Genomic DNA, 12685 nt, shown 5'->3' with positions numbered 1-12685 from the left:
TCCATATGTGCTACACATGCATACATATATGCATAAGTACATACACACAGCGAAATAAGAAGAATCCAGGCAAATATTAGAGTAAAACTAGCAGAAAAACCGAAAAGATGGAGCATAAAACAGGGAACACAAACCAAGCAAAAAAAACAAAAAATGGCGGAATATAAAACCACAAAATAAAAAAAAAGAAAACACGAATATAAAAGGGAAGGCGCAAATTCTTCTATGCAAAAAATAAAAGGAGAGCGAAACAAGAAGAAGCAGTGGCAGCAGAAAAATGGCGTACACTGTCAAAAAGGCAGCATGCGAAGTATTTCTAAACAGCCAATATTATTCCCATCTATTACTATCCAATCGATGTGATTCAAGTACTGCATTATTGTTTATTATTAAACGTGCATTACAAGGAGATCTTTCCATTGCTTGCAATAACTAATTTTACAAATATCCATGAATTTGTCAAAGTGTACGCACAACAAATAGCTGTCTGCTATAGCCTCCCCATTTTTCTGAAACTTTCCCGCCCAATTTTCCGATCCCTTTTGCCCCAACTGCAGCACACAGTGTGCAGGCCAACAGAAAAACAAAACTTTTTTTTGTATTTTCTTTTTTTTTGTTTTTGCCCGTTATTGATTTTTTGCGGGCGGCTGAAAATGCAGAAAAATGGGGTGGTGGGGAATCTGTATGTGCGGGGGGTAGGTTAGGGGTGTGGGAGGGGGGGAGGCGATGACAGCCTTGTTACGAATTCCCCAAAGAGGTGGACTGCAGGGGGTGGCGAGGGGGAAAAAGTTGCTGGTTGGAAAAGCCAGCCGTATTTTGTATGTTGATTATTATTCTTGGCTCCAGTTTTCCTCCCCGCGCCCCGCATCCTGTTATTTTTCGCCTGCTTTTCGTATAAATGGAGAAATGCATTTCGCCCATTTTTCGCCACCATATTTCCCACGGTGTTTGCGCCAACCACATGCTTTTCATTTCTGTTGCCTGCTTTTAGGCGCTAAACTTTACACAGCTGCTAGAGCGAGATAGCTGCAACTTTAAAACGTCCTTTTGCTATCTGTGTCTCTGTTCTTCGTCCCCTGCTTCCACTCTCTTTTTCGTATCCTTCCTTCATCCTTTTCCGTCTGTCTGCGTGCCATTAAATTCGTTGGAAATTTAATTTGTGCTCGAGACAAGAAAAGCCACGCAAACAGATACAAAAGCGAGAAGAGTGAGATGGGGCGAGTGCCAGAGAGAGATGCAAGGATGGAGAGAGAGAGAGAGAGAGAGCTGGCGACACAGCGGGCGAGATGGAGCTAAATGAGTGGGAGGGAGGGAGATGGAGAGACCACGAATTGGATCAGCTGTTCTTTGAGCCAGAAGCCAACATAAAACGATGGATGTTGGACGACTTTAATGGGGGAAACTCGTCAAAAATAGTTGTTAAAACACGCAAGAAGCTCACTAATGACTGTGGGAATTCATAACACACACTTTAATCGCGCTTTGCAGTAATATCCAGTGATTGTAGGTGTCGTATCAATGTCAAGCATTGAATAATTATTTGTAATTCATTTGTAAGGCTGGTAAACATTGTAACAGTATTCTAAACAATCCTAGAAGCGTAGTAATGCCCACATTTGTCTCTTTGAGTTTGGGACTAAATTAACTGAGTTCTGTCGCCTGACAAACAATTAGCTATTATTAACTTCGAACATCGTGACAGCCGCCCAAAAATTAAAACTTGTGAGCAAATGCGTTAAAGTTTCATTAAAGTGCCTAATGGTTGCCGTGTTTTCGTGTGTTATGATTTAAATGAGTAGCTCCAATATATAATCGAATATACCAGTTAATATATACCAATATAGCCAGATTTACCAAGCATCGAAATCAAAGTGGTTTGCCTTTTGGCACACTAATGAATATTTAAAGCAGTTCATGGCAATTCCCAGTATTTATTTAGGTGGGTGCTTCATTTGTTAACCGACAATCTGTGTGACAGTTAAGTTCATCGATTAAATGCAGCAAATCGAAACAATAACCAACTAAACAGTCAAATCGGGATGTTATTATCGTCACTGACGTCTTGTCGTGTCGCTTCCATATCACCATAACTACATACCTATATCTACTACGTCTATATCCCGCCAGCTATCGCAAACTGATACAAACGCTTACAAGCCCATACAAACACAAAATACACACAAATACAGAGAGAGAGAAACACTTGAATATTAATGAGCTGAAATTGCACATTTGCATTTGCCCATTTAGTAGTTCAATGTACAACACACACCTTGTCGCCCAACGATGAGTTATCATCCCGCCGTCGGTCGGTTTTCCCCTCGCACCTGTCACACCTCATGAATATAGAGAGCGTCGTATACTAAATTATAGCAACGTACAACAAAAACAGCGACCGCAGATAGAAAAAAAAAAGAAAAAAAAAATAGAAGTAGAAGTAGAAAAAAAGTGAAAAAGGAAAAATGGAAATGAAATGGGGTAGTGGAAAAAAAAAACCGCAAATGACTCATGACCATTCAGATTAGTGTTATTATTATGACAGTGGGCGTCGCGTACATTCCCCTCAGTCATTCAGTCATAACAACCTCGTTGTCCCAAGTCTGGGCCTTAATATCGCCCGATAGGTGGCGCTATCTAACAATCTAAAGTCAATACAGATATTCTTGGAGTACGACTAAAAACCGGGGGCTATAAATATCTGTACCCATTCGTAGTATCTGCATTAAAGAACTAACATTTCGCATGTTTCAATGTAAGAAATTATTAATTTACTCAATAGAAAAACCCAGCTAAAGATACTCAGTAGCTAAAATAGCTCATCGCTATTGAAAATATTACGGATGTATCTTCCGTACACGCGCAAGTTTTAAAAGCCAGAAATGCGAACCTAAGCAGCTCTAATGTACGAATATAGTACGAACACATATATATATTTTCTTGCCATCTGCCTTTTTGTTATTTCACCTCTTTTTTCTTTTTTTGGGATTTTACCTCGGATATTTAAGCCAGCTGTTTTTACAGCTGTTCTCGTCATCTAGTGATAGTCAGCAATTCGCTTTGGGGTTCTTTGTTCGCTTCTCAGGTTCTTTTCGCTACTTAAGCCCCTTGGGGATATTTGATTTCAAACGCAAAGTCAGCGTTGGAAATTGTTATTTAAGTCTACTCAAATTACGAGATATCAGCAAAATGCTGAAATTGTTATGAGAAATAAATGGGAAAGGAAATCTGATCATTGTCATGCCCTCTCTTCCTTACGATCTCGAACATTTTTGTAAATACATAATACATACGTTTGCGAACTATAATTTTGTTTAAATGAATAGTTGGAGGCATTTTCTTGCTGCCATATTTGAATGCATTTTTGAACGTAACATGTTTTCTAAGTTGCTTAGTAAAGTTGATTGTACAGACGGTTTCTATTCCCTATAATAATTATAAAACGACTTCCATAGGAATTTCATTGCAAACTGAGAAGGTTCTGAGATTTCGTACAACTCCACAAGTTCTGGGAAAAAGTGTATGTATATAAATCCCACTAACTTGCGAATTTTCACACGAGGTTGCGAAAGCAATTTCCTGTCTATCCAATACAGTAGATACAAAAAGATCTACGATCGAAAGGGACTACAACAGCACAATGGATACTCCATCTACTCTATTTTCATAGCTGTACATTGAACTTTAGCCGGCACATGGTTAACAAAACTACTTACAAATGTACATATGTATATTATTATGGAAAGGGGCAGAACACGTAGGGCAGTGTTATTTGGTTCGGCGATTTATGGCAGGCGTTCGTATGAATTTCAATTCCGCTCTGCAAAATCAATGGGAACCTGCACAAAATAAATTAAGGAGTAGTAGAAACAATACGTTTTTTTCACTATGACCAAAACAAAAACCTCATTATTCCGGATATACATATTACAGTGGAGGGCAGACTGTAAATTCCAAGTAAAAAATGACTTTGAAGAGTTTCTCGTTTTATACTTTACTAAAATAATTTAAAAAGGTTGCAATGGTCATATAGTTAATATGAGTGTAACAACGGTTTTAAATCGTTATACATATGTTATATTGAATAGTCAGCTCTTTATTTTCCCCAAAAACTAACCAATATTCGTCATCAAGTTGAGTTAAGAATCGCTTTTCTACGCAGTGTCCAAAGTGGAACGGGTGTACAAAAGTGTTTTTTATCTAATCAAGGTTGTAAAACAATGTTAAATAGAAATACTTCCACCACACCCCCTATCATGGCCACCCTGACGATCTACTTTTATTCACAAAGTTAACAAAAAAGGCCAATCAAAATGCGCGCCAAAACGGGGCCATGAATTAATCGGTTTCTTGTTGTTGCTATTTTATAGGTGCACATATGTACATTTTGTTGTATGTTTTTCCCTCATTTCTTTGTTATCTAATCTGAAAGCAGAGAGGACACTAATTTCGAATTACACCGCGTAAAACAAATAATTCATAATAAAAGTCATAAAACTTATCGCGATTTAATCTAATGTGCAGCAGTGTGTGTGTGTGTGTGTGTGTGTGTAAACAGGAACGTGACATTGGTAGAATACTCTTATCACAATCGATTCACGATTGAACAACAACAAAATAGTCTATAATAAACTACACGCGGAAGAGGAACAAAAACAAAACGAAATAAAAGGCAGCGAGATAAAGAAAATGTTCCATATATACATATATGTACATAGATAGGAACAGCTTATCAAATTCAGCAAGTTCAGTCAGAAAAGTAGGCTCATCATGCATTCAGTTTAATCCACAATCCGCACATCAATTTATAACTCTCAAGACCAATTTCAATCCAAAAGCCATGTAGCACACTGTACATATTAAACAATTCAATGAATTTCGATAAGGCAAGAGGACATCCTTCCAAGCAAAACTATACACGTAATAAGCGTTAATTACTCATGATTCCATAACTCGGTTTATATGGTTCGATCGATCGATGGGATGGCAATAAAATTAGAATGGATTATGCAAAGACGCATCAAAAATTCAACGAGCAATCATCATCAAAATTGAATGACAGCCAATGGAAAAACGGTGCTGGTTCATTAAAGTTTCAATCGCTGAGAATGCGAACAAATGTCGTCGTTTGCGTGCGTCTCTGTCTCTTTCTACATCTCCGATTAACTGTAAAACTACTGCTCAATGGAGATATGTACTTACGTGCATGTGTGTGTATGTATGCATGTGCATGAACGGGTTGGAAAATAATGGCTCGAGAAGGAGGCGAAAGGGGGGGGCGGGGCGTGGCTGGGCCGTTATGACTCAGAGAACGTCAACCGTTTTACGTGGCCTCCAGTCTGCGCTCGTTTCTACAATGTGTATGTGAGGTATTGTGTTGCAGATACAGATACAGATACAGATACAGTTGCAAATACAGATACAGAGATACAGATACATTAGCGGCATACAGCTGAGGTCAAAATGTTAAAGACCTCGGGGAATTTACAGAGCGAATATGAGTCAGTCCAATAGAAACAGACTATAGCTACAGATATTAGGTACATATAGCAATGAGGCAAAATATCTCATCAAATGTCATATCCTCTTGAATTGCTTTCCTACCTTCAACACATTACCGACATTTTGCATACTTCCGATAGGTTGCAAATTATATATTTTCGATATTTTCGATATATAATTGCTATTCCAATAGTGTCTAAACGTTCGATAGCGAAATCACTCTAGTTTTCACGACATATTTGCAATACATTCAATATCTTTTCAATGTCAAACCGAACTTTCGATTGTTCAAAGCGATCTTTTCGATATCGAAGTGCGGTTTTAATTATTGCATTATTATGGCAATCGATACTTTCGATGCATTGCCATTGCAGTGCTATTTAATTGACTGCAACTGTTTTGCTCTGAGCATCTCATTGCCTCATTCCGTCTTTTTTTTGTTTGTTTTTAATCTATCGGTCTCCGTTTTGCCCTCATCTTCTATTGCTCTTGCGTCTCTTTCACCCGTCCACTATTTCCCACTCTGTCTAGCTTGGGGTCGTTGCAGTGCAAAACTATAGTTGAAGGTGATTTCATAATGAGTCCTCCCCTCCCCTCCCCGACAGCTCTTCTTGTTTTTGTTTTTTTATAGCTTTTTGCATTTTTCCTCTGGGGCCGCTGCACTTTTTGTATTGTTGCGCTTTTAGCAAAAATAGACATTGTCTGGACGTCGACGTCGACGTCGACGGTGACTGAAAACTGCGACGTTGGCATCGACCGCGTCAATTGTTAATTATACTTGGCTTTTCTCTTTTCCCCTCCTGCTTTCTTTAATTATATTTCATTACGTATGTGCATTTTATTGGCATTTTTTGTGTGTTTGCTTTTCCTCTCGATTTTGCATTTTGTTGTGTTTTTTATTTCTGCTCGTTTCGCCCGCCCCCCCTTTAAGTGCAAATGCTTTCCCAATGCTATAATATTATTGGGATAGGTCGGAGGATATATAGTGACGTATTTACGCCACCCAAACCGGTCAATTCAATTATTTCCCAGAACAATAAACAATAAAACACATAATTAATTTCCATACTGCATGTCATCTGTGCAGTAAGCGTTCCGATAACCAATTCTTTGGCAATGGCACTTAGCCATTCTTGTAAAGAAACCCTAAAGCCTGAACTAATCATTTTGCACTAGTTTGCAGTAAATGCACTAACATATTATTGAAGCACGAGGAGAAGCCCTACTTACCATTGATAATTAGTCTTAGGCTGAACGTTGATGAACAAGAAATATTATTTCTATTTCTATTATTTGTCAAAGATTCAATTTCAGAGCTAACGTACATTCATATGTATGTATATCCGAATTGTTCTACTTAACCAGATGGATATTCTTAAAAAACAGATATTCAAATTGCAAAGTGAAGGAACAAAGCATCCAAAAGCATTTGATCATTACTTCAACTAAACGAAAGTCGATATGTATGTAATCGGTAATATCGATAGATTTGTAAATGCATTTGATTACGAAATTGTCAAATTAATGCAGCTTAAGACTCTAATTCCTTTATTGAAGGTTTTTAAGTCTTGTCTTGCCCATTAATAAATAAAGGCAGTTTCTTATTTGAATACTTAAATACTTAATAAGTATAAGTGCTCATTTGCCTTTCGAAAACTTGCTTGATTTAGGAAACAATTAAATATTCACATGTGAGTTGTTCTGACCAGATGCAAATCGTCTAGTTATTGGTACAAAACACAAATACAAATGGTGAGAAAAATTCCAACGAAAATCGTAATTCTAATCGACCAAAAAGTTTCCAGCAAGGAAGTTCAAATTGATTTACAATTCCCCAAATACAATCTCCAATTGAAGTTTCATTTTTGGCTCCTTCAATTTCCTCCAGTTCCTAAAAGTTGCCCAAAATAAACAAATAAAAAAAGGAAAATAAAAAAAAAGAAAAAGAAAACGGTGGAAACTACTTCCCTTCAAATATTCAAAATGGAAGTTCAAAACTTCTGCAAAAGTTACACAAACTACAAAATAGTTTTGGCTCAACAAAGAGCAAAAAAACGAGGGTAAAAAAGAAACTAAAACTAAAATGGGCGAAACTTTTTCTTGGATGAATTTTAAAGCCTGTGGGATTTGGGGCGGGGCAGTGGGCGTCATTGTGGCCTGTTCTTTGTTTATTTTTATAGCTGCATTTTCAATAACAAAAGGCATCGCAGCGCTGATACCAGATACACAACGGCGCAAAAAAAGATACAGATACATTTGTATCTGCCGACTTCTTTCGACTTCTCCATTATTCGCTGCCCACAAAGACCAGCCACAATATACAATATCGAATGTTCGTAAGTAAATAAACTTAACCCAAGAATCAAGTGCTTTTTATTTCTCTCTAAACTTCCTTTCCAATTGTAATGCTTGCAATTAGCAATATAATATAGATTTCGTTTGGTTTGTGTTTGGCTGTGGATTTCCGATGTTTGTTTGTTTGTTTGGGAAAAGCTGTTCCATTGTTTTGCCTATTCCCATCTATTTTTCTTGTCCTACAATTTGTGAACATGATACTAAGTATGCATATATTTAAGTTTTTAATTAGTTTACATTTTACATTTGCTATCGATAGGCGTTGGTTTCTTAAGAAGTATAGATATGAGATAACTAGAGGTATTTATCCAATGGAGGCCCATTAAAAATGCGCTAGAAATGGCACAAAAGGGGGCAGAGGAAAGGGGGAAATGGAAAAATCAACAAGAGGCAAGAAACGTGGGGGGGAGTGGCAAGCAAGCAACAACCAAACACACACTTGACTGACACACACTATGCATATGCATGTGTGCAAAGTGCCGGGTCGATAAACAAAAAGTTAAAAAATATATATGCACGCCATACATATGTGTACATACGTACATATATACAAATAAGAGAAAAAACGCCGCAGCGCTGCCCACGTCGACGTCGACTGCACTGCCAGCTGATAGCGGGCGTCGCGACGTCGCATTTGACTCATTAAATATTTTGCAACCTTGACCGTTCGAAAGCGATTAAAATGGTGATGTGTGTGTGTGTGTACAGCGGCATGCAATTGCGCGTATGTGTGTGTGAGTGTGTGTGTGTGTGTGTGTGTGGGTTGCCCCTTGTGAATGAAACAAAAACTGTTGACATTTGCCAAGGGGGCAAAGCAAGAAAGCCCCAAATGCAAACAACATCTGCATATCGATAACACAGATGCCAGAAAAGCGCGAAGGGAAGGCGGACAAAGAAAAGCCTGGGAAAAGCGCTGAGAAAATTGGCCAAGCGTTTTGTAAAAGGACCGGGGGCGGCGGGGGGAGTGCTGCCAGTCAAAGTGAACTGAAAAATAGTCTATATAACAAGCGTTGCTTCAACAACAAAGTTGTATTCCTTTGTTATCGATGGCAAGAGACATACAAACCTATGTATGTACGTAAGCTGTAGGTATCTGTGCATCTATTTTGAGCTTTATCTTTAATTCATCTTTAGTTCGTTATCTTTAACAGGGGTACGGGCAACATTTTTGCGGATTTTCTTTAACTGTACTGCTCCAGACACATCAATCACCGAACTTTTTCCGCACGAAAAAGATGTAGATACTGCTTTTCTCTTTTAAATTGCGTTCTAATTTAGCGAACAAACATAAAAAAGAACAATTAACAAAAGAGAAAAACCAAACATAAACAGGCGAGGAAAGAGAAAACAATTTTGGCTCATCTTCATCAGCTGTCAGCTATTTTATCTTGCCTTTTAACATTAATTTGCTTTTGTTATGCATTCAGTGAACACTGAAATTAAACCCTCTTCAAAGATTCCATTTAAATGTATTCATATATTCACATATATGGTTTAGGGCATGGAATTCCCAAATTATAGATTTTATTTTTTGATCGGTTAAATTGTTTTCTATCTTTAGTCATTTTAGGAATAATTTAAAGCAATTAAAATAGCTAAAAGATTTTCCTACATTTGTTCGCCACTTTTTTCTATATATGTATGTATGTATGTACGGGTGGTTGGTCCTTTGAGGCGGATACGAATAGAATGGAATGGAATGCGAAGAGGATGTCCTCCATTCTCCATTGTGGTTGCCTCCATTTTACTGCCTCCACTGTAATCATTGTGGCAGGTCAATGGTGTTAAATTACATATAATTATTTTTAGCTTTTCCTTGCACCCGTTTTTATCGCCTTGTCTTGTGTTTCTTCTCAAATGCTTTGCACTTCCCACTTTGTTTCTTGTCTTCTTGTCTCTCAAGCCACAAAAACATGAAACCGTACCTCATCATCGTCATCGTCATCATCATCATCATTACCATTGCCATTATAATTAGCTTGTGTTTTTATTTGTTACGTTTTTCCGGGTCTTTTTTACCTTCTCTTTGTATACCATACATATATACAGCACAAAATCTCATATTATCTTACACTTTTTGCAATGACTCATTTTCACCAAATGGCATTGAAAGTGCAAATATTGAAATCAATTGGATATTTGCCCTTTTTAAAATTCGAATTTTAAGAGCTTTCAGTTTGTGTGACTTATTTTTTGCCCATAAGGAATATTTTACACATACATACATTTCCATTCATTTGATAGATTCGAAAGGTATGTCTTTTGTAAAATGTTCCCCTTAGACGCCAGTTTTTGGTGGTAATTCAATTTATGAAACTTTTTTTGACATTTTTGAATGCCACCTGTTTCCACGACAACAACGGAAATGGGGCATTAGCATAACTTTGGCTTAAACCGGTTTAGTATGGTAACAAATGCCATTGAAACGAGTCAAGGTCAAACAAGTGCGCCCAAAAACCAAAAATAAAGCACAGCAAAAGTTCGAACACGTGTTTCTCTACTCAATGAATTAAATCCTTTTCCATTGAAACCACAACCACTTGAAAGTCACAATCTTAAAACAGAAATAAACTTTGACGTAAGTTTATTATCACGGCACAAATCTTATGTGAATTGCTTACGATATTCTGCGAATTTTAATTGAAAGTAGACTGATAAATGATAAATCGAACACACACAATTTGGCAGCAGAAATATTATATATATGATTAGTTCATAATCATATAACACATAACTACGTTAAAGTTAAATAAGCTGAAGCCAATTTTATTGGTGATTTCCTGCAAAGCATTTCAGCATCCTATGCAGGAAATCGGAAACCAATCATCAAATATAAATAAAATAAATCAAATAAATAGGCGAAGTAAACAAGCAAAGTTCAATATTTTCCTATTGAGAATAATCAATCCAATATCCCCACATTTACTCCATTTTCTATGCAAATAGTAAAGGAAGCTAAAGTTGTTGGGAATGCCATCTATCTCTGGTTACTGGAACTAGAATTGGGGGAGAAGAATTCTTCGGGTCAGGAATTTGTCAGGAACTAAAAGAGGCAACACCTATAGTGATGTGTCTATTCCATTTTCGGGAATAAGAAAATTGTTATGCATACACGAAAGTCAGGGAAATAATTTAAAAAAAAAATTCTTCGACTATCAGATACCCGTTACTCAGCTAAGGAAAGTGCGAACGAGAAATTCCATCATTATATTGAATATCTGTAGTAATTTGAGAAAAAATAAATCAAATGAAATAACAGGCTGTTGTTCCTGATCAAGAATATATATACTTTATATAGTCGGAAACACTTCCTTCTACCTGTGACATGCTCTTAAATATATCTAGTTTACGTTGACAATAGCCAATCGAACCGCAAAGTCTCTAGAAAGTCTGTGACCTATCTCAAGTATTGGTTCGATACAACGAGTTCGAAAGTTAAGTTAAACGTTGATGTTGACATCGGTTCGAATTAAATGCGAATCGAACTTAACAGTTCACTGAGTTTCTTCTAAAGGGAGGCACGCATTTAATGGTTAATTAAAAATTCTAAGGAAAATCGCGAAGGAAAATTCAGCTGTTTTAATCTTTTTTTTTTTCTTTTTTATGTGAAACGCATGTGGCGAGTCTAGGCAATATGTTCAAAACATAACATATAAAAATGAAAGACTCAGATATTTGTATTATTTTTTATTTTATTTTGGTTCACCATTGTGTAAAAGTCGCATTGAAGGTCCACAGGAAAATTCCACGGAAGCGCAAACATCGTTGGATTTTCCAAACGTGGGTAGGTGATCTCTTACGACTTATATATTAAAAATAATAGGTATTTTAGTATTTTATTCTCGATGATATAAATTAAGGTTGCGGCGCCGTTATTAGGAAATACCTATATTTCTCATAAATCTGGATACTTTCCCTATCCGAATATAAAGAATATGTTATCGAATTGGCAACTTTTTTATTTTTAATTTTTTTTTTTGTGTGGGTAGGCCCAAGATAAGGAGAAACAAACAATGGCACCACTTTTTTTGTCGGCGGTTTGTTTTGGTAAAAAGCACATGGTTATAAAACTTGATATTCCTATTTTCAAAATTTTTTTTGAAAACCCACCTCAAAAATCTTACTGAAATGGGACGTGGAAAGCAGTGCACTTCAGAACAACGTGACATCATCAACAAACTCTTATCCCAAGCAAACTCATACAGATATATTGGTCGAATTCTACAATGGTCGAACAAAATGATACGTAATGCAATCACCTACACTGAGAAGCCCGAAACCGAAGCAAGTGGAAGAAGAGGAATCACTGGGCACACATTTCGTCAAAAAGCCGGAAGGAGGATCCATTCAAAGCTGCTACCGAACTGAAAAAGGAGCTCAACATATCCGCAACAGTGCAAACGGTTCGCAAATGTCTCGGGGAACATGGCTTAAAGGCCTGTAGTCCAAGGAAAGTCCCCCTTTTAAATGGGAGACACATAGCTAAGCGCACTAAGTTCGCCAAGGAACTTTAAACTGGCCATGCAAAAAATGGAGGAACATTTTATGGTCAGATGTGAGCAAGGTTGTGTTTTTTGGATCGCGATCGTATGATCGAACTACACTGCCAAAAAAAATGTAACACGGAGGATCCAGTGTAATGGTATGGACTTGTTTCTCGTACTATGGAGTTGGGCCAATACATTGGATAAAAACCATCATGGATCATGGACCATCATGTGGTTATTTTGGAGACGGTGATATGCTACCCTTTGCCGATTATTGATCCTTAATCCAATCGAAAATCTTTGGTCGCATACTAAAAAGCAGTTGTAGCTTCTAAGCCAACTAA

At 37.2% G+C, this 12685-nt stretch overlaps 1 protein-coding gene across 4 annotated transcripts in view; it reads right to left on the bottom strand.

The window, feature by feature from the left end:
- The window catches only part of LOC6551120, a 77711-nt gene that overhangs the window by 41216 nt on the left and 23810 nt on the right, over window positions 1-12685 (bottom strand). The window lies entirely within an intron of this gene.

The sequence above is a fragment of the Drosophila erecta genome, unplaced genomic scaffold (assembly GCF_003286155.1).
Source record: "Drosophila erecta strain 14021-0224.00,06,07 unplaced genomic scaffold, DereRS2 tig00000126-arrow-pilon, whole genome shotgun sequence".
NCBI lineage: Eukaryota > Metazoa > Arthropoda > Insecta > Diptera > Drosophilidae > Drosophila > Drosophila erecta.
Note: the sequence above shows the minus strand (reverse complement) of the source record. Positions and strands in the feature narration are given on the sequence as shown.